Source organism: Amblyomma maculatum, chromosome 1, assembly GCF_055883805.1.
Source record: "Amblyomma maculatum isolate TAMU_Amacu chromosome 1, ASM5588380v1, whole genome shotgun sequence".
NCBI classification, from domain to species: Eukaryota; Metazoa; Arthropoda; class Arachnida; order Ixodida; family Ixodidae; genus Amblyomma; species Amblyomma maculatum.
Window position 1 is genome coordinate 237,960,160 of NC_139344.1, and position 23,869 is coordinate 237,984,028.

The 23,869-nt window shown below is 47.5% G+C and overlaps 1 pseudogene; it reads right to left on the bottom strand.

Annotated features, from left to right (window-relative positions):
• Positions 1-678: 678 nt before the first annotated feature.
• LOC146205987 (uncharacterized) lies at positions 679-1,546 on the bottom strand (annotated as a pseudogene).
• Positions 1,547-23,869: the final 22,323 nt, after the last annotated feature.

Consider the following 23,869-nt stretch of genomic DNA (forward strand, 5'->3'; position numbering starts at 1 on the left):
TCTGGTGCTCCGCCGTAACCCGACTGATAGATTGAAACCACGTTTATTCTACATTCGAAGCCGCTACGGTGAAAAGGAGAGAGGGCGTGGTAAAATAGAAGAAATAATCTGCTTCCGTTTTATCGACGGACTTCATGAAGTTAGCTAAGTGGTAGCTGCATGCGTCTCGTGGACGTTGTGGAGCTGATCGCCGACCAGCGGCACCTAGCTCCGACGGATAAGTGCAAGGACTGGCCGCCAGAGCGCGATGGCACTGTATGAGGTGAAAGATTAAGGCAGGCACAGGTCCAGAGAGGAGAAGGCCATGGTCCCCGTTTAATGGTGTCTAGAGCACGAAGCCGAGATTATATATTGAGCGGACATTTCCATAACAAGTGGACACAGCGGGCGTCGTGCCACCTCGGGAAAAACGGTTCAGCAAGAAAGGCGTAAGAATGGTGGCTGTATCCGCCGCAGCAGGATCGATTCTCGCCTCGTAAATACCTTCGGTGGAAGCGCAAATATAGAGAGGGGGTTGCCCACTGGCGTAAGGTAGGCGGCACGATGTAGTTTGATCGAATGACTGTCCGCGATAGGATCTGCTACCTAATGTGGTAACGAAGGAAGGAGATGGAGCATCGGAAACTCTGGCTAGCGCAGTAGAGAGGAGCACGCGCTAGTCTATGAGCCTTCTCATTTTCAGGGATACCGCAATGACCGTGGACTCAATGAATGGTGACATGCTGACCGCGTTCGCGGCCCAAGGATGTCAAGGAGCTCTGACAGGTCATTGAGCTTGCTGAAGCTCTTGAGCGCATTAAGAGGTGTGTACTTCAGAAATCCCGTGACGATGCGTCTGGCCTCGTTCAGTAAGCGGTTGAGCGCGAGCAACTGGGTACGGTTTAGAGGATGATACGGCAGTACATGATGCTGGCGTCGAGAAAACCTTCGAAGAATTGCCGCATTTCACGTCCGTTTACTGTGCCTGAGCGGGTCACTGATTATGCGAAAAACGTGCAGAATTTCTTTGGTAGTCTTCGCGACGCCTTTGATACAAGTGTTAGCTGTGAATTTTTCGTCCAGGTGCATACCAAGCGTTTGGATAGCGGGTTTTCGCTGCTCGACGGATTGGTTGCCGATGGAAAGTTCTAAATGCTGTTTCTCTTCCTGTTTTCTTGAGGTGGACCGGCCACCGTGAATGACAACGCACTCGGTTTTATCCGGGGCAGTGTGTAAACCAGTTTCCTTGACGTAGTCATGAATGATGTCAGAACTCTTTGTAAGACATCCTCCTGCTCACCGATAGACCCCTGATGTGTAAACACTGTGACGTTGTCGGCTTAAACGACTCGCTTCAGCAAGTCCATAAGGTGTCTCGGTAACTCGTTCATAACTATATAAAAAAAAAAGTTGGGAAGATCACGGAACCCGGAGGGACGCCTACCTAGTTCACGCGGATAGAACTGGTCTCCTGGCCAACGTGGAATTGGTAGCTTCGCCCCTCTTAGATACCAGCTATGAAGTTGTATATTTTCTCTTTTAATCCAAGGTTGCGAACTTTTGTCATAATGGTGCCGTGTGAGACACCAACAAACTGTTTGCCTGTCCACTACAAACAGCCCGTGGTTGCACCGAGGTAGGGTCAAGGGTATCCTCTTTGAGACGGAGCAGTACATCTTGTGTGCATAGTCCAAGGAGGAATCCATGCATACTGTGTAGGGGGCAAAATGTTGACATCTGCAAGGTACCACATCAATCGCATGTTGACCATGATATTCATTACTCTTTACACACGCAATAGATTAAGGAGATAGGACGGAGGTTGGATGAGGTGTGTAGTGGCTTGTCAAGCTTCGGAATGGCTTTGACCGCTGAGAACTTCCGAGTGGAGGGCAGTACCACAGCATCCCAGACTCAGTTAAACTCTTCATGGAAAGCTTGCTTGTAGTTGGGGGTAAACTGCGTAGGCCGGCCACGTACTCCTACCTGATGGACTCCCGGAGTACTACGCGCATTAGCATAATGCGGGGCATGCTCCAGCTCGGCATAGGGAAGGGTCTGATGCGTGGTTCCCTGTCCTCGAAAAGTTCATCCTTCGTACATGGTGTCTGTGGTTCAAGACATCTGCAGGAAGAATACCTGAGCGGCCTGATTGAGCCCAAATTATTTCTTGGAGTACCACGCACGCCGGTCTTCCGCTGGTAGAGGAGAGAACGCCGGATGGCCCAAAATTTAGATGGATGAGTTTGCCCGTTAACAGATTCACACATAGTCATCTCATCGAGCGGTCTGATGAGAGCGTATTTGTATAATTTTCAACGGAGCGTTATGTTATGTAACCTTGTTTTGTGGTACGCAGCACGACCAGGCCTCCTGTACTGTCCGGGAATCCAACGTCTTTTATTCCATAGGTTGACAAAGGCCGATCAGGCTCGGGTGGTCAGGAGGAACCCGAAGGCTCTTGGCGGCCCTCGTTTGGCTTCGCATAGTTGTGGCACCAACTTTTTAATGTTCTTGGGTGGAGACGTCTGCCCCAGTACCTCACGGAATTTATCGCAGTGTGCAGTGTGGCTTAGCCTTGTAGTGGCGGCTTGCTTAACCTTCGTGTTGTCATGGCCTGTGCGAAAATGTATAAGTATAGGAAAGTGTTCACATCCCATGCAGTCATCCAACAACTACCATCGAAATTTTTGTGGACGGGTGCTCAGTGTAAGATCTGGTGGCGTGTGCGTCTACTTGAGGACATGTCTCTCCTATACAAGTGTGGGTTTGGGATGTGTTGAAGAAGTGCCAGCCCGTAATATTCATCATAGCCCATTATTTGCAGCCCTGGCCCACTGACCTCCTGAAGGGCGATAGCTAATCGTCTTACCTCGGACTCTTGCCTGCTGAAGAACCGGGCGATTATGTCCGCACGTTTGCTGCGAAGCGACCGTAATTGCATTGTGGGACGGCTTATCTTATCTTATCTTAGCTTATCTACTTCCTTTTGAGTTGACTTTGGCGTTCCTTACAAAACAGACTGCTTAGTGAGCGCACTGGGTGAACTTGGTGAAAGTGACGAAGCATTTTTATGACTGGCTGTTATTCGTCTTTCTTCTGTTCAGCAACTTTTGCGTAGGTGTTTGGCTGCTTTCTAGGTCTGCGAGGTGGTGCCTTCAGCCTGGTGTAGAAACTGCGCCGTGTTACCTTGGCTCCCGGTGTGGACGAGTTTTGTTCCATTCCGTTCTCGTATTCGCTGTTCTGGCGGCCCCGTGCTTGCCTTTTCTTGCGTTCATGTTTTGCAGGCGGTTTACGCTTTTGCACAATTTGTTAGTTTACTTGAAGCCATTTTGGACCATTTTTGGCCGTAGTCAAATGAGAACCACCGCAATTCCGGCATCTCGGTTTCGTGTTAATGTATGGCGTGCCTGTCGCTACAAGCCGCAAGTGGAGAATCCTGATGCGTCCGCGTTGGGGCATTGCTCCTTACGATGCCCAACCTTGTGATATATACCACAAGCCACAACTCGTGGACGGTACGAAAACACACGGACTGTGACGGCAGTCCGACTTTGTAGGGCAGGCTGTTGCCTTCAAAAGTGATCATGGCAATGCCTTTGTCACCAAGTGGGCGCACCTGCAGGATTTTGCCCTTGTGGCAATACAAATAGCTCATTACTTCCTCAGAAGTCATATCGCCCGCATTTCTAACAATTCCTCTGATTTTATTATGGTCAGAGGTTTCGCATGCTTGAAACGGGGCGTCCTTCCCACTGATCGGCACCCAGCTAACTTGGACCAACGTTTTAGAACATTCGGTTTGCCCTAGCACCGTAAAAGAAATTCAGAGGGGTTCAGAGTCGCCTATGCTAACCTCCAGTATTTTTTTTTTTTCACTACAGTTGAATAATTAGTATAGACGAATCAGCTATTTTTTATTATTGACTTCAGAAAAAAAGTGTGAATGTAAATGTCATAGGTCTTCTCGAGAAACGGATAGCTACGTAGTTTCCATCACGCTACGACTTACGCCTAAATATTTATAGGTTTTGAAAAAAAAATGTCACGTGACCAGCTGTTATTTTAAATCATTTGCCTTGTGCGTACATCCACCTTAATCGTAGAGAGCACGACCAAGAAAAGCGGCTTTTGTTATCTCGGACGCGTCTCGAGGGTTTAAAGTGACGCCGCAGTCATGAGAAATTTTTTTATTGCGTCAGGCGTCGTTTTCGGCAGGTAAAAATATCCCTTTGTGTAAACGCTAGTTTGATGGAAATAATGTAGGTAGCTGTTTTTAATTAAAACAAATAACTAATTAGTCTTTAAAAATTAACCAACTGTAGTGAATGAAAAGGTACTGGAGGCTAGCATAGGCAACTCTGAACATATCCGAATTTGATTCACTGTGCCAGGTCATACCGTATTTTTTAAAAAACGGTGTCCAAGTTAGCTGCGACAGCCTATGTACCGAGAAGTGCATTGCGAGCCTCCTGATCCACCACGTCAACGGTGAGCTGGATGCTGTGGCCTAAGTAGTGGACCGAAAACTCTGGTTTTACATCTTCCTCAGGGAGACGGTGATGAGTTAAATGTGGCGCGTAATGACTGTCTGTCCGTGTAAAGTATTCATCAATGATGCGCCATGGTTGTTTAGGACAAAGGATGATGGTGTGTTGGTATATTTGCGCGGGGCCCTGTCGGTCGGCGTTGACACGCCTTTCGTGCCATTCTGTTTTTACCGCTGATAACTTTGTTCCAGACGCCTCCTTCGTTCCGAGAAATAATGGGAGTGGGCAGCGTTTAATTGACTTTGGCCGGTCGTCTGGGGATAGTCGTACATGCTGCGGGTAGTGTATTGCCGGTCGATCGTCAACAGGAACGGTTCTCGCGCTCTTTTCAGTCCGTTTGGGGCGGTGGAAATGAAGCGAGATTCATGAAAAGTATTCTGACACTTGCCTTCCGTGCTGTTAGACTCCTCAATGTCGGCAAGGGCAGAAAAGCGGTTGCTGCATGGCAGCAGCTGCATCCTTGGAGCCATTACGGCCCCGTGCGCATTCTTCACAAGAATCCATGGGCTTGACTGGCCCACAGCGGTTTCTGACGCAAGGTCGACACCTTCGGGGACGACACCTGGTCGTTTGTTGTGGTCCTGCGAGGTCAAACAAGCAAGAAAAAAGAAAAGAGAACTTCGACGGGGTAATACCTGGCAGCGGTGGCCGCCAACAGAAAGCCGGATGGCAGGGACAATTATGGGCTCAGATAGCAGCGTCCCAGACAGCAGTCACTGAAGCGGGAAATAACAGTCCAGTTAGGCAGTAGCACACTCGCAAACACGCCCGCCGCTCTCTGTGGCCGGAAGTCGAATCTACTGTATCCCCGTGAAGACCAAAAACCTTACTTAGGTCGATACAGTAGGAAGCGGAATTTCGGCTTCAATTAGGCGTTCATGCTATCACGTTACACTTTCGCTTCATTCTTGTTGCTGTTATAGCGATGAATTGCACGTGATGTCTGAAAGTTGAATTCAAGCACCACGCGGTTTTATCTCCCCGTCGCTTCGGCCATCGTGACTGCTCTCCTCGGCTACAATCCTGAGGATGCGTGCACGTTGATAGTGGGTACTAAAGTTAACTAAATCCAATGTCTACTTTTAACGAGTGAGCCTTACAGCCATCACGCCAGGGAAATATTACCCGCCACCGTCGGTGTCGATCCTTTGAGGCCTCGTAGCCTTCAAAAATCACCACCTCTGGAAGGCGGCAGCTGGTGAGTGATACGGCAAGGCACTGTTGGATCGGTGGCTTGTGTGACTTCACGAAACCAGACGACATGGTCGAGATGGAAGCAGCTGCCAACTAGGACAGCTCCATTGCTCCATCGAACACACTGGGATCCTTGCACTTCTCTTATTAAGCCTTGCAGCCTCGAAAAATGCAGATCATGCCTCTGGCAGGTGGAGACCGGGTGCAAAGCCAGATAAAAAAGATACGTAGAAGACGGGGCGACAAAGTTTTTCTCTTCATTTCGTTGTCACCTGTCATTTATTTACATGGGTGGTAAAAAGTAACTAACGTCCAGAAGAAAAGCAATAATCACGCACAGATGCCAATCTCATCATGTGCGATTTTTACTGAGAGAAATATGAGTTTTATATCTCTTTCTCTGTCGGTGCTTCTCCGGCGGGGAGAGAAACTATTACAGTCGATTTAGGCTATTTGGCTTAATGTGAAGTATGCGCGTTAGCATTTTCGCGTTTCACTTCGCTCAAAGTTTCAAGTTCAGGCTTCATTCAAATATGGGAGAAATCGGTGACTGGTGACCTTCGTGGTGGCTTTCAATAAAATTTTGGGAAAGCATAAAGCCGCTTACAAGGACTATGCGATATGGTTGCATTCTGGAGTTACTGTGCACGGATGGATTGATGAGCACGACGACGTGCTGTGTGCACAGCGCGAGAGAGTGGCAGAATTACACTGATTAGGTATGGCGTAGTGCTCTCGTGCAGTGGCCAAGGAAGCTTGCCTATCTCCCGCGGGATGAAAGCGCAGTCTGACCACATTTATGTTAATATATACACACGCTCATTTTTTTTTTTTTATTCGGGATCGCTACATGTACTCCTTCTGCAAGTAAATGCCATGCCCCTCGACTCACACGCGTGACTTTATCACAGAAAAAGAGCCCGTGATCACCGCTATGATGCGAATGGTCGGGTAGCCTGGCCTCTGATATCTGTGTTAAAAGTGAGGATGACGCGTCGCAGTTTACCTGCGATATTGGCCGGTGATGGAGAAATTGTGCTTCAGTTTGAAGCCTGATCTTATAATTATACTGATTTCCTTGTTGTTTGCATGCATGTGGCATGACTTGCGGTAGCTTATCGATTGAGGCTAACAGGACCCTTGAAAACAGTAACATTGTCTCACTTTGTGAAACAACCGAACAAGGGTTGAGAGGGAGCCTCAGTTCGCAAACCAACGTTTCGACGATGAGAATCGTCTGTGCGAATTAGTCCTCCAGACCAAAAGTTGTCTTGTGAGCAGAGGTTCCCCCTTTACCCAATAGTTCGATTCTCTTTCATACGGTGTAGCCATATTCTTCCCCTCGCTATACACTCTCTCACTTCGTCAGGTTCGCTGGAGCCGAAACAGGCACCAGCAAATCAAGAATGGGGTTCGTGTGCAGTTTTCAGCTACTGCATCCAACGCTGAGAACGGACGACCATGGGTGACATAATCCGCGGAAAAATGCTGTCGTATACAGCTCTCGCTATAACTAACAGGTTTCGCGCTGTGATTTACTTGATACACATCAGGCATTATCTTGGAGTAAGGCCAGGTAGGAGCGAAGGTATCCTCAACTGGAACTTAAATATATTACCCTTTCTGAAAAAAAAAAAAAAAAAAGAAAAAAGAAATCTTTTTCGACGAACGAGGATGACTACATCGCAATATTCGCCGCTACAAAATACCACTTTGTATACTTGAAACCGTGAGTGTTTGATGAAATTAAACATGCCTCGTGATTTCGAGATCACGGCGATCAATACAGGTCCTTCCGACATACAATCACCACATTAATATTAGAAAACAAATGATTTCTGTCATGTTTACTTAGCGAAGATGTACCTGAAGCAGAATTATCAGTCATTCGGCGTGCCCAGCTCAGTTAACCACTCTCGATCAACTGTCAGATTCAACAGTAATTAAGCCCTGACTTATGCATTGATTTCCTGATTTCGGTGTTTCTCGTAAAGCTAGAAGGGTAAAATATAGGAACCACAGAGCATTTTAGCCTGGGGATGACCATGAATTATCACTGGCGTGGTTTAGACGATTTACCTCTATTTTCTGTGATTTCGCGTCAACTGAACTGGCACAGCTCGGTACACGTGTCATAGCATGTATGCTGCCCGAGTGGAATGAACGAAATCTTTTATTTGCCATCAAATACAGATGGGGGGATTGTAGAAAAAAATCTGTCCATGGACAGCTTGACGGGTCCGCAATCCCTTATTTCGGCAGCATGGCAGCATTACATATGTACACATACTCTTCATTAAAACACGCATACACATACGTAGTTAATATTATGTAAACATAGCACACATTAGTAAAAATTTAAACCAAGAGAACATAGGAACTCATTGTTACAAATGGAAAAGAAAACACCAGCATGCTAGACAATACTACGTAGAAATCAAATACATCTCCCGGAGGTCTTTGTAGGATGCCGTGAAAAGATCGAAACGGACAGAATTATAATAATTTAAAAGTGTTAGTATTGTGTACTTAAGGTACTGTTTCCCGTAATTTGAACGCGACGACGGTACTGACCAATCTTCGAAATGTCTCGTGATGTAACTTAGAATTCTGTCCTGTCATTGGGATAGGTTACGTAGATTGTTCACGTTCCTGTGGCTTTCCTGTTTGTACATACGACTTAGCGATATCTATAAAGATTGTAAACGGTAATTACACCAGACTTATTAAAGAAAGTTGATGTCGAAGCAGTATAAGAAGCATTATATGTGTGTCGGAGATACTTTTTCTGTAACAGGTGGATGTATTCTATATTAGTGGATGTTGTGTTTCCCCATACTAACTGACAATAGTTCGGGATTGAAAGAGTGAATTATAAAGCAAAAGTTTGATGCAAGTGGGAAGAATATGTTTTAAACGACCTATTACACTAGTTATTTGACTTATTCTGCTGAGAACATGCTTGACATCATTAGCCCAGGACAGGTTAGCGGAAGAGGTGACACCAAGGCGTTTGAAATGCTCCACTAAATCGATGCATCGTGAGTTTATTTTAATATCTTGATTAATATAATCGCTTTTATTTTCCTTCCATTTATCTTGATTGCATTCACTTTCGACCCTTCCTCTAAAGATTTCATTGCACTGTTACATTGTTCAACAAGGAGATTAATATCATTGCCGGCTAAAAAAATACTAGTGTCGTCTGCATTAATAAATTTTGCATTGGAGTTAATATTGACGATATCATTCAGATATAGATTAAAAAGTAGACGCCCTAAAATACTTCCCTGCGACATGGGCCTTGGCTGCGGCCCTGTCAGCGCTCAACTGACGCGAAAACAGTCTGCTTGCAAGGTGATGACTCCAAGACGTTTCCTAAGCTGTGTCTCCGCTACTTTCATTCTTGTTTTATTTCTGAATACTTCGCGCCGCTTTGTGCTGTACTGCAGGCTTTATCGGCGTTTATCACGCTCGCCATGCATCAGCAAAGCATATATATGCTCTCCGCGGATGTAGCGGGAGTACCTTACACCTTATCACTTTTCATCGGCGCAGCGCCAGCAGACGCGTGCATTGCCACGGTGTTCAAGCCTGGGTCTTGGGGCAGTGCAGACCACGTGACAGAGTGACATGTTTGATTGACGTCAGTTTTCGCCCCGCCGCCGGCCCGCGGTTTTCAAATGGCACGAGAAATGGTCTAAAATAGTCGAGCCAAAGCGGAGAGGGTAATCGCATTTTCAAAATTCTAAATGCTTATCGTGTTATAACTAATGGCCGGCTACAAATCACTAATTACAAACGGGTGCCTATCGCCAATAGGTAATTATTTACCATCAATATTTAATTAAGAACTTTAATTTTTGACGTCCGCCAACACTGATATTACTAAACCGCAAAAAGCTTTTCTTTACCTCCAAATCCTCGGTTTTAAAAACCAACTAGCCCAGGCAACCTAGTGCGCTTTTGAAGATGCTTGCGAGCAACTATATATCGGCACACTTTCGATTATTGTCACCATATTAAGGTAATATTAATCGATATCCTGTTGACACTACCATCGGGCGACCTCTTGCTTTAGTTTGATTCTACTAAATGCTATCGAAACAAAATGGCTACAAGCAGAATGTAAAATGTGTGCACCCGGCGCATAACTGACGGCTGCGGAGTCTGTAATGATTGGCGATGTAAGAACAGCGATGACAACGATGCATTCTTTTCAAAAACAGCCACGAAAACCGCGAGTTCCTTCTACATATTGATGGCTATTTAATTAGTCTGCTGACAAAACTGGCTTCGCTTCTCTACAAGAAAATATAAAGCATAAATGTCGCGCACACGGCATTCGAAATCACCAAGTTATGCCTGTGTTTGAAAAGATGCGCTTGCAAACAGTACATTTACGACATTTTCAAACCATGCTTTAATAGAGAATAGCTGCATAATGCATAGGCACAATAGGTCTGACGTCTTTTCCGCCCAGAAAGGTTAGATGATGGACTTCGCATTCTACGAGACATTGATATCGTCACAGGGAAGTCGACTGTATACGCTACATTTCACGAAACGTCCTGGGGCAACCAGCATCGACCGCTTCAGTAAGACTTGACATAGGAGGCACTCGCTGTTTCTCTCTCATAAATATGACGTGCCATTTCTGTGCAGCCTTCTCGTTTCGGCGCACAGTACCATGTTGTGGCCCAAGGTGACACAACTTGTTTAATTTTGGGTGTTTAATAGGGTATAAATTTCGTGTTGCGCACTGTTGCAGAATGTGTCCGTCAAGAATACGAGAGGCCGAGAAGGCACTATCTTGCCTTCTGCCGCTATCGTGCTGACATGCATGTACGAGGTCAAGCGCACTCCGATAAAAGGTTACTGAAATTAGTACATCCTGCCAGTTTCGTTCTGCCGGCGAGAAAATAGGCGGCCAAATAGGTCTTAGTGCGGTAACTTGTCGTTTCAAGAGGGTCTCTATCTACTGCGCTCTCCTGATGGCTCAGCAGGGCTAAAAACCGGTCCTTGCTGCTGTGAAAGGGCTTCGATTACGCAGTCAACGGTACCTCGTAGGGGAGCTAGCGGGCAGTAAGCATCTTACAGGATTTCGGCGGATTCCACCAGATTAGCCGAGAATTTCAGAAAATTACGAATATTATTCAAACATAGCAAACTCTGTCTGTGATTTATTTTCATCATTCGTCTTTTTTCCTTCTCTCTAGCTATCGGCCCGTGGGAAATAAAAGTTTGACAATGGGACCCGCATTGCACGCCAGAGCAGCAAAATATAGGGCCTACCTCGAGTCGAAAGCCGCCGCGGATCTTCGCGCAATTACGCACCTGTAGACGTGACTTTTTTGGAAATCTTGGTTGTCGGCGTTTCTTTTTTCGATATCCCTTTACCGGCGAAACATCCCCGGCAGGAAGGTTGAAGTTGATCTCGATCACCTCGCCACATGTCGTCTCCAGCTCCGCGGCCATCCAGGCGCTGGGGCCGCCCTTTGTTGTCAGCTGCCGACGACCGGAAAAAGAAGATTCTTGCAGGCACGCGACGAATACGTACAGCGCGTGCGCTTCGTCAGAAGTGAGACGTTCATGAAGCACTTGTATTAGGCTTTGTTTTGGCCGGCGGGTAGGCATGCAGATGTCTTGCGTTCTAACGTAATAGAAGAAGGTCCTGCTTTCAGATTCAGTCAGAAAATATCGTATGAAAAGTGAACGCTTTGCCGAAGAGCTGATAATTCAAGAAGAACCAAGAAACTGAGCTTTTGTAGCTGCTGCTCATCAATGTTTGAGAATCCGATACCGAGCGTTTTTGTTTGTACGAGCTCCTATTAGCATTGTACAAGATTGACTGCAATAAGAATGTCGATAATACATTTCGGGGCCATTGAGCAATTAATATGTGCAGTCACATCTGAAGTTCGCGTAAAGAACTCCACAAAAGATCCAATGCCCCATAAATATGTCCATAGAGGGCGTAAGCAAAAAATTAAAGAGCTCTCCAGGATCTGTATTGGAGTAACGCGAAAGCACGGATGCTGCTTTTGGTTGCTTCTGGTTCCTTCTAGTTGCTTCACTTCTTGTTTACCCATTTTTGTCTTTGGTACTTTCAAATTACCCGCTAATCCCTTCAATGCCCTTTTTCAGCTCTACTTCCGGTTGCATGACGTCATATCCTCTATCTAGGTAACATTAATTCACTTCTTTATTCATTTTACTCTTTGGTACTTTCAAATGACGCACCAATCCCCTTCCAATCAGCTTTTCCGGCTCTACTTCCGGTTGCGTGACGTCACATTCTTGACGTCACCCTAATTGACTGCATCAACTAACTACTTTAGTCTTTGGTACTTTTAAATTGCGCGTCAATCCCTTCCTATGCCTTTTTTTGGCTCTACTTCCGGTTGCGTGACGTCACCTCCTTGATGTCACCATAATTCACTGCCTTAACTACTTTAGTCTTTGGTACTTCCAAATTGCGCACCAATTCTTTCCTATGCACATTTTTGGCTCGTCTTCAGGTTGCATGATGTCAAATTTTGATGTCACCCTAATTGACTGTAGTATTGACAATTGTAGTATTTGATACATTTAAATGAGGCGCCAAGCCATTCGCGAATGAGACCGTTTTTGCCATTACGTTTTCATTTTATGCCTTTAATAATTAACCTAATGGCCTAATCATTTTTTCGCCCACAAAATTACATCACGCTGTATCGATTGACACTACTCATTAACCTCTACGACTTCTCAATTACTCACAGCTGCTGCTGTCACGATTTTGCAAATTGCGCGCCAGTCCCTTCCTATACCCTTTTCCGGTTCTATTTCCGGTTGCGTGACCTTGCATCATCTACGTCACATCAATTCACCTCTTGTTTATTCATTTTAGTCTTTGGTACTTTCAAGTGGCGCGCCAATCCCTTCCTGTGCCCTTTTTCGGCTCTACTTCCGGTTGCGTGACGTCACATACTTGACGTCACCCTGACTGCCTTAACTACTTTAGTCTTTGGTGCTTTCAAATTGCGCGTCAATCCCTTCCTATTCCCTTTTTCGGCTCTGCTTCTCGTTGTGTGACGTCACATCCTTGACATCACCCTAATTGACTGCCTTAGCTAACTACTTTAGTCTTTGGTACTTTAAAATTGCGTGTCAATCCCTTCCTATGCCTTTTTTGGCTCTACTTCCGGTTGCGTGACGTCACCTTCTTGACATCACCCTAATTGACTGCCTTAATACTTTAGTCTTTGGTACTTCCAAATTGCGCTCCAATCCCTTCCTATGCCCATTTTTGGCTTGTCTTCAGGTTGCATGATGTCACATTTTGACGTCACCCTAATTGACTAATTTATTTAACAATTGTAGTAATTGATACATTGAAATGAGGCACCAAGCCATTCGCGAATGTGACCGTTTTTGCCATTACTTTTTCATTTTATGCCTCTAATTATTAACCTAATTACCTAATGGCCTAACCATTTTTTGCCCACATTACATCACGCTGTATCGATTGACACTCCTTAACCTCTACAACTTTTCCATTACCAACAACTGCGGCGGTCACGATTTTGCAAATTGCGCGCCAATCCCTTCCTATACCCTTTTCCGGCTCTACTTCCGGTTGCGTGACGTCACAACCTCTATCTGCATAACATTAATTCACTTCTTGTTTATTCATTTTAGTCTTTGGTACTTTCAAATTGCGCGTCAATCCCTTCCTATTCCCTTTTTCGGCTCTAATTCTCGTTGCGTGATGTCACATCCTTGACGTCACCCTAATTGACTGCTTTAGCTAACTACTTAGTCTTTGGTACTTTCAAATTGCGCGTCAATCACTTCCTATGCCTATTTTCGGCTCTACTTCCGGTTGCGTGACGTTACCTCCTTGACGTCACCCTAATTGACTGCCTTCACTACTTTAGTCTTTGGTACTTCCAAATTGCGCACTAATTCTTTCCTATGCCCATTTTTGGCTCGTCTTCAGGTTGCGTGATGTCACATTTTGACGTCAACCTAATTGACTAATTTAAATAACAATTGTAATATTTGATACATTGAAATTAGGCGCCAAGCCAATCGCGAATGAGACCGTTTTTGCCATTACTTTTTCATTTTATGCCTCTAATTATTAACCTAATTAACCGAATGGCCTAATCATTTTTTCGCCCACAACATTACATCACGCTGTATCGATTCACACTACTCATTAACCTCTACGACTTCTCAATTACTCACAACTGCTGCGGTCACGATTTTGCAAATTGCGCGCCAATCCCTTCCTATACCCTTTTCCGGCTCTACTTCCGGTTGCGTGACGTCACATCATATTCGTCACATCAATTCACCTCTTGTTTATTCATTTTAGTCTTTGGTATTTTTAAGTTGCGTGCCAAACCCTTCCTGTGTCCTTTTTCTGCTCTACTTCCGTTTGCGTGAGGTCACATACTTGACGTCACCTTTATTGACTGATTTAATTATATTTAGGTATGTGATACATTCAAATGTTGTCCCTAGCTAATTTGACCATTTTCGCCTTTACTTTCTCATTTTTTTGCCTCTAAATAATTACTTATTTAACTTATAACCCTACTTTTTTTCGCTCGCAGTACGTCTACCTCTATAGATTGACACCACTCGTTAATCTCTACGACTTTTAAATAACTCACAGCTGCTGCGGACACGATTTTGCGTGTTTTGCCTCTATTATTAACCTAATTAGTTTACTGACCTCATTATTTTGGACACAATATTACGTCACCCTCTATCGATTGACACCACTCATTAACCTCTACCACTTCGCAATTACAACTACTGTGGACAACTTTTACATTTTTTGCCTATAATTATTTACCTGATTAACTTATTGCCTAATTATTCTTTCCGCACCAACATTACGGTAGCCTCTGTTGATTGATACCACTCATTAACCTCTACCTCTTCTCTACTTGCAACTGCTGCAGACACAGTCTGCGGACATGGTCTGCGGACAGAAATCTTCGAACATAGCGAGGTAACGCTCTCGCGTTAATAACGTCATGAAGCAAAAACCACTGATCGCAGGGCAGCGCAGCTGCCCAGCACCATCATCCCCTTTCCTCTATTTTAGGTGGACTGGTTCGTACTCTGCAGCGATGTCCCTTCGATCCGGGCAATAGGGCAAATACCTGAAAGCATTGTGTATTGAAGACGCGAAAGAACGTCGCTAAACCGCCTATTGTTGACCGCAACACTCGTACAGGGATAAGTAGAATAGGCTACAGAAACCCAGGTTTGTTCTATGGCCACGTCAGCTTACGGCGACTCGAAACTCGTCCGCCTGGGAGTCGATCTCATGCGGCAAGGACCGTTGTTTTCGTCTGCGTTGCGCATAACGTAGGCGGCTGCGGGCCGTACGGGGCGTACCTGGCTCGGGTGGCTCAGAGTGCACCAGATTCTCAGCATGTCTTTGATGTCCACCTCCGGGAGGCAGATGGGTGACGGGCTACGATCGCCAGCCGGGTCCGCTCGCTGCTGCTGCTCACTCGCCATGGATGACGCTCTTTGGAGCGATGTTCCTGTGTCTGATGCAGTCGCCGACTCGTTCATCTCGTAGCCACCAGCGATCAGGAACTCTTGTTGCTGTAGGCCTCTGGAAAAAATGGCTTCGCAGACCCCGTCTTCTTCCTCCTCTTTGTCGGGGAAGCGCTCGCCAGTCTGCCAACGGCTCACGTGCTGCTGCAACTTGCCGCGAGAGGCAACCGCTCTCAGCTGAAGTGACTGGCGCAACTTCAGGCCCCTTTATTGTGAAACTCTCAAGACACAGGGAAATAAATGGGAGAGAAATCAAATACCGAACCAGATGCTATCGCAAGTAAAACCAATTAAATATAAATGAAAAGAGGAAGACGCCGAACAGAATAATTAGGAAAGGTCAATTAGAAGAAAAAGAAGTCAAAAGCGTACAAATGACCCCACTGTGGGTATGAGCCATTGGCACCGAGGAAGAAGAGGACCGCGGAAAAAAGTGTTTTTAGTGCAGAGAAGCCCCTTCAAGGGCCCATGACACCAATTTTAAAATATTAACAGTGTATTGTATCTTATTCCTGATGTGGCAAGAACTAAACTTCAAAGCTTCAACCCTATCGGAGCTGCGCAGATATTTTTCAAACTACAGTATTTTTTTTTCTTTGCGCCAACCGCTGGCCGATCTGACCACCGGCGTAGCCGGTTACGACATAAACCGATGCCGCGTCGCTTTCTGCATGTTCTGTGCACGAGTTACACGCTATAGTTGCGCGCAGCCGATTTATCGGACCAAATAGTAATCATGCCGCTAACCGAGGTTACCGCAAACTGATTTTCGATCTCTGTTAGCGCTTTTGCGCCGCATATGAGCTGGCCCGCTCGAACAACGTATACACTGCACTCTGATACACGTCTCAAAAGGAACACGTAATATGCGTACAGGACCGACCTGCGCTTTTGTAGTCTTCCAGTAGCGCCCGACAGCGCAGCTGCGTATAATGTATATATAAGGTGCGGCACGCTCCATCGAGGTACCGAACACCCCGTCCCTTCTTAGCTGCATCGATCGTTTAGTTGCTCGTTGTTAGGCCCAAGTCTCGCCTCAACCGCGTCATGAAACTATAAATTAAGCTCATGAGGCTTGCAGAACAGGATGCCGTAAGCTTACAGCAATGGTGCCGCCCACGAGCGCGGCTGACGACGGCGCTCTGGCCGTCTACTTCTCCATAATCGTCGCTAGGCCTACATTGCTTAGCATGGAAGCCACAGCGGACGCCATTTTGTAAGTGATCAGCGAGACGTTTTATTAAAAGGGTCACTCAATCATGAAACTTCCTGTCAACCCCATTGTTTTGTAGTGAAGAAAATTATTTTCGTCGATGTTTTAGCAGCAGAGCATGAGTATAAAACATGGCCACCACACCGGCGGAAGAAAAACTCCAAACGTATATGGGTGAATATTTCTCAAAAAGGATTTATGTTTTTAAATTCCCCTGCCCGGGTCCTAAAATTATTACGAGAAAATTAAATTTCAGCACACTTTTCTGACACTGGAGCAAGAGATCTGCCGTATCGCTGGCGCGGACGGCTTGCGGAAGGCTCGAAGGGCACTGCCGGCGTGGCGTTGTTTCCGGCGGCCGGGGCAGTGCTGCCGCGGACGATGGCGGCGGTCGCGCTGAAGGTGGGTGTGTGGGAAGAACTAAATCGCGATTCACTACAGTCTGTGTTCAGTTTTCAGAAACATGCTTAGTACACTCATTGGGAGTCATGCTGGTTTTGAGCAAGCGCGAACACGTACAGGGCTGTGTTCGCGCATATAGGCGTACTCACGCCCATATACACCGTTTTATCGAGAGCAAGCAGAAGAGGAGGAAAATACTCTCTAACCAAATTCATTGCCCTGGCCCACTATTGCCAGTACCGAGTGAGCTGTGCAGCGCACGCTTCATGCATAGCAGAGTGGCTTTGCACCTCGATATATTGTCATTTGAGAGACCTAAATGTCTTTACTAGCACTCCTTTTTAGTGGTAATGCCATCGGGACAGCAATGCGTGTTTATGGACTGCACAAACAATCAAAGAAATCGCAAGATGATTGCCGAGGACCTATGCGGGAAGCATGCAAGGCCGAGTGCGGCTGTGATATGTTTCTGCTTCACCGCTTTACAGTCCATCCTGATTTAATTCGCCTATGAACGTTTTGTGTAAGCCACGCAGAATTAGTACCAATGACGGACTCACGAATATGATGCCCATTTTACTTCCTCCGCTGTAGTAAACACGCGCGCCGGGCAGGCCGTGCCTCCCGATAGCCCTCCGCGCCAACGATACTATCGGCGGATCTCTTCCGCCAGCGCCAGAAGAGCGTGCTAAAATCGGTTCTTCACTTAAATAATAAGCCGACAACAACAACAACAAAAAAAAACAAGAACTTCCTTGTAGATCTCTGATCCATACCGCGTTGTTAGTAATTTCAATACGAACAAGTTTCTCAACACAGCCTGCTACAGCCTCTGGTGCGGCGCGCGTGGCTCATCGTCTGCAGGCTGGCTCCGCTGATATGATGTCACCGAAATTTACTCTTTCTTTTACTGATACAATGGGATCGGCAGTGAGGCAGTTCGACGAGAGACAGTTTACTCTAGCGCTGAGTAATTACAAAGCACCGTCGGATGTGCCTTCGATGCGAAACAATTAAGGCCTAGCGACGGCTAGGGAGAAGTACTTGGCGAGAGTGTCGTCGTCCGCCGCACCGGCAGGCGCACCGCCTTCGTAAGCGCTGCGGCACGTGCTGCGAATTTGTCGTCTTCGTTAATGGTGCAGCTGAGAGCGCACGTTTTTCGACGTTTTGCTCAACAATACGTCGTGCAAATGATGCCGCTACTACAGGACGGGGATACGAAGTTGCTGCGCCGCCGGACGTACAGCGTGATCAAATCCTAGCTATATAACACGGCCACTGCACTCAAAGCATCATTGCGCCCGACTCGGCCATTCCATAAAGCTAGGCGGCAGGCCATGCGAAGGATCACCTCCGCGTCCCACTGTGCATATGTCGCTTTGCTTCGATAAGCGCCTGTATCCGACGCAATGCTGTTTTGAAAGCAGTGACCGTCTTATAGCTAGAAGTGGATCACCATATACGTACCTGGGTAAAAACGTCGACGGTTGGTGCTTTAGACACTACTTTTTTTTATGTGCTGTTCTTGAACCGTGGTGTAACTTGAAAGTATACCTCGTTGAAGCAGGACAGCTCGATTGTATGCTGTTCTCACTTGGTAGCCGGCGCATCACAGAAACGCATGCATTCGCCAAGCTCGGTATACGTGATAGCAGCGGTTAGCGGCATAACCTCGGTGAACGCTGCCCGTGCCTTTAATGCGAAATGAAAGCAGTGCAACATCGAATATAAATATGCACGGTCGAGAGGAAATACATGACATAAAATGGGTCGTACTTCAAGTTAAATTAATGCGGCGATGACTGGGAAATCATCTTTCGCAGTATGTGTATTCCGCGTTCGATAGCTGCCCGTGCGGTTCATTTGCTGTGTGTTTGTGTGTACAGTGACCATTGCGAATATAAAATATAAATTAATGTACGTGTATCGTCAAAGATACAATAGGTACATCCTCACAGTTATCTCTGACGAGTTCGGCCTGCGGAAGCGGAGCGCAGTCCTTCGCAGTCGCCATGGCCGTTAGTGCTGTTTCCAACAGCTGCCGTCATGCCAAACGGATTGTATACGGTTTGCTGGCGCGCTCAAATAAAACACAAACTAGTACCAAGGTGTAGGATAGCTTTCACAAACACCACGAAACAGCACTTTTATACGGCCGCACCGCGGCATCAACAGGCACAGCACAGAACAAGATGGCGTCAGGAGGAGCCGGAGCGGACTTTCGCAGTTTGGCTCATACGGGGCGCCACCATAAAACTAAGATGGCTGCGCCCAGGCATCGAAACTAAAATCGTATTGACTTAGGCAGAACCACTATGCTGCAGACAGATCCAAGCCTGCATAGGAAGATCCTGGGGCCCTATTCTCGACACACATGGCTGCAGTTCGGCGCCATTTTTGTTCTCTGATTGTTTCGCAGAACAGTCACGTGTTTCAAATTTGTGGCGCGAAATTTTGGTGTGTCTAATTAGTTATTGTTGTTATGAACTTTATTTTCCACCGATGTAGGAGGCCCCCTACTCCCCGCCCCCGGCACGCAGGCCTATGGGACGGAGGCCGGGGCCTCCGCGACTAAAGACAGGCGAAGCGACAGTGTTTCTTCGCGACTTCAGCCGCCAGGCGGACAGCTTGCTGCTGGTTGGCGGGGGACTCGCTCCGCAGTAGCAGTTCCCAGGCTTCTCTACTATTTATGTTTTCCTTGGCGCCAGGGGAATCAAGGCATTGCTAGATTATGTGATCCAGAGTACCCCTTTCTCCGCAGGTTTCGCATTTATCGTCCGCCTTTTCCTCTACTTGCGCGTGGAAAAGCTAGACGGGACTTGGGAAATTCCCAGCTTGCAGGCGCCGCCAAGCGACGGCTGCCTTGTTAGTTAGCGTTCGGTCCGGTGGTGGCAGGGACCTTCTGCTAAGTCGGTAGTGTTCTAAAATTTCCTTATAAGTTTGCAGCCTCTCGTCCATCCCATCGCAATCAGGCGGCTCTACGGCTGCCCGGAAGTAGAGAGCTCGGGCTAGCTCGTGCGCCGCCTCGTTGCCGGGGACGGACTCGTGCGCGAGGTCCAAATAATTCGAATCTTTCTTTCAAGTTTTCCTTTCTCAAAAATTTTGGCTGCCTCCTTCGAGACCCTCCCTTTTCCAAAGTTCCAGACAGCTGTTTTGCTGTCACTAATAACTATGCTGGCTTCCGTTCCAACGCAAGCGAGCGCTATTGCAATTTTTCAGCAGTGTCGAATTAGCTTTTTGCGGTGACGTAAGAATGACGCGAGCGTGAAAACGGATTTTTAGCAGCGGTATTCATGATGCATGGAGGGTATATATAAGTAACTGTGGAGGGAAAACAGAGGTATATATGACAGAAAGGGAAGCACTTATTACGCTTGCATTACGAATGGGCTGAAATGAACCACCCATTGTCAAGAGCCGACTCCTGAAATCTGATTGGCTGACGTTGTGTGGCGGAAAATACGTCAAACATAAACATTTATTGATGACGTCAAAATGACGTTTCATTACGTAAAGGATGTTCTGTCATTGCTGTAAATGACCTAAGTTGGGCGCCGCATTTTGGACTACTCGAGGCGGCCGGGAAACAAACGTGGCGAATTCGACGTGCAATGTTTGGTACAGATTTTGGTGGGTTGTTAAGTAAGCTGACACCTCTTTTGTAATTGCAGAAAGCACTGAAACGACGTTATAAGGGAAATTATCAGCTGCGTCATCTTTTAGAAGATTAATAATGAAGACGCAGATTTACAGCCGCACGAGTGTTGTACCTACCCTCCCGTTGCAAATGCTTTGCTCTCATAGAGAAACCATCGATCCGCGTCGTCGTTGCCCAGCGCAGCAATGCGGCCCGCTAACTCAAGCGCTTAATCTGCGCGAGACGAGGCATTTTAGAGAGCAACAGAAGGGGAAGTTTGGCAAGTTGTAGGTTGTTGATGATGGTTTCGTGGGCGCTGTTTAACACAGAGACAAAAAAAGAAGAAGAGAAATAAAGGCACCAGTTCTGTGTTTTCTTCTCTTTATTTCTGTGTTAAACAGCGTCCACCAAACCATCATGAATCTCAAAGAGCACCACGGTACCTTCTAATTATCTGTCTGATTGGTTCGTGAGTACAACCTGAGTGGTCATATGATTCGATGGTTGTGCAGGAACAGCGACAGGCAGCGAGGGATCACCAAAGACTTTCTTAAACGTTGGCCCTAAACACTGCCCTTTTTACCTTGCATTATTCACTCACTGCAATGTTAATGAATTGAACAGCCTTTCTACGATGAGCAAAGCAAGCAAAAATACTCACAGCTTCTATTTTAATAAAGAAATGTATGTTTCATGTACATGGCACATGTTCGCTTGCCATATGTGATGTGTTTCGTATATAAAGTTTTCTTTTAATATGCATGCGGGCTCACCATTTGCTTGTTTTTTAGAAAGAAATAAGTACTCCGGAGCACGTTATGACGGTACGCTCTAATCATATGATGTAGTTGAGTGACATTTTGTGTTGATTCCTTTTTTTTAATACAGCCTCAAAATATTCTCACTTTATTGATTTGCATTTTACCGTTTCGACAGTAAGGAATACGCGCGCGCGGAGCCGCCCTAGCTTCATACCATGATTGGTTGGTTGGTTGGGAACTTTGGGATATTCACGGGAGGGGGGGGGGGGGGACCGGACACGGGTTATGCCGGCCTAATGTCGCGGCGGCACTCTTGGTGTCCGGGGGATGGGGAAGTGGGATGTTGGGAGGGGTGGGGGGGGGGGGAGATCGTCTTGTCGTCGTGGCCCGCACCAAGCAAACAGCCCGATGAGCGTCGGCAGGTCGGTGGTCCGGTGCGCAGCCTCCGGTGCAGCAGCGCTTGCGGGTGGTTCAGGCGAGGCCTGGTACTGCGCCTCTGCGAGGCACAGGAAGGACTGCTAGTTACAGCAGGACACCACGGCGATTGGGGCAACCGCCGCAGCAGGGGAGACCGCGATAGACTGCTGCCAAGGCAGCAGTGCGGCGGGTGGCGCTGTGGAGACCGTCCGTAGACAGCGCGCCGAGGCCCGCGAGCAGGGAGCCCACGGGAAACTGTGTCGCTGGAGAATCCGGGCGGCAGCAGGGAGGACCGCTGATTTACCTCTGCCGTGGCAGAGGTGCGGCGGTTGACGCTGAAGAAACCGCTGGCAAGGCGGCGCGTCGAGGGCCGTGAGCACAAGGCCCACGGGAATGCTGGCGAAGCAGCGGGGGAACCGCAGAAGCGGCAGGGGACGCGGGTGCGTCAGGGCCCGCGGACCGTGAAGTCCGCGGGAGACTGGCAGTGGCCAGCAGGGATGCGCCCACGGAGGAGCTGCAGTGGGCCGCCGCAGTAGCCATGAGCCCGGTCCAACGCAAGGGCGCGCCGCAAACGTGGAGGCAACGAGGGGAGTGCCGCGGGGAAATCCAGGTCACCGGCACAGCACTGGGTCGACGCCTCGAGGGCGGAAGGGGCGCACTGTGAGGGTCCGGTGATCCTGGAGTCGGTTGCAGCACTGGGTCGCACCTCTCACGCAGCAGCTACGAGGTGCGCGAAGGAAGTCACGGGTCCGGGGCACTACGGCAGCAGGAAGGTTGGCAGAAGCCAGCGAGATGGGGACGATGACCCAGGGAATGTGCACCAGCGGGCTGGAGCAGGGAGGACTGAACCCCCGAAGGGGGCGAACAGGACGCACGAATGCGTGAGGGACGGTCAAGGCTGACGAGAGCGCGGCGAGAGCGGGAACGCACGAGCTTGCCGGAGCGAGCGCCGCACGCACCCGCTCTCGCCGAGCTCTGAGAGGCGACTGACGCGGAACGCGCCTAGTCGAAGGGGAGCGAAAGACTCGAAGATCCGAAGGAGACTGCCACCATGATTTCCTCAATCATCTTACGCTTTCTTTTCTTATTGTCCGTTTATCCCCCTCTGCACGTGTACGGTAAGCTGAGAATCGCCTAATTAACCTTCCTGCTATTCAGTTCTGTTTTGTTCTCTTTCTCGGATATCTTTTGCGTTTCGCAAGAGCTTATCGCACGCCAGCGCATGAAAATTTAACCGACTAGGAGTGAGGCCCAGCGTATGCCTTCTACGTCGTGTGTGTGTGGAACACACTTTTTCTCTCTGCGCTGCTTTCCGCGCTCTACACAGCTCAAGCCGACACAATATGTTATAACCGTAGCTTTTCATAACGCTGTTTTTCGAAAAAGAAAAAGATGGGTAGCACAGCCAGTATCTAACAGTAATTGATACTTTGAGACTGCGAGCGTTGTCCTCACGGATGGACTTTACCGGCTGCGCCGGCGCTTCTTCATCAGTGCTGGAGCTACTTTGGAAATCGGTCGATTCCTTCTGTTTTCGACCAAGTCCTTAAACGTTTTAGTTTCTGCATTTCAAAGCCGCTAAGTGAATGTGAGAGGTCATCAGCGCTTATGAACAGCAATGCTACTTCCCCCTCTCATTTTGCACCAACCCACTGCGATTATTCCATTATTTAAGCTCTTCAGCTGAAACTCGCGCAGCCTTTCCGTGCGTAGCTGATGCCGAATGTTCGACCGCAAGTATGTCATGACACACCGATACCGCAATGCCACAACATACTTCACTCGCCTCACTGCAACTCGAGGCTTCCGAATCACGGAATGCACTGCAGAGTATCGGTTCCTGCAGGAGCACCGTCGATTTTCATACTTGGCGCCAATATATAGTAGCAGACGACAGCGCGCTTTTTTCTGTCACTTTATTTCTCTTTTTCTTCACAATGCGTAACCCGATTGTGTGCTTACGTAACCTGGCACCGTCCTACTCCACACGTCACGCGTACGTCACAATTTGAACAAAATGGCGAATTGTCGAGAATAGGGCCCCTGTTTGAGTCATGGCGCATATATCTATCAGAAGCGGGAGAATGTTAATCGTTCCTTAGGAACCACTCTCTCTTCTCGCGCCCCCAGTAGTAGTAAGTGGTTA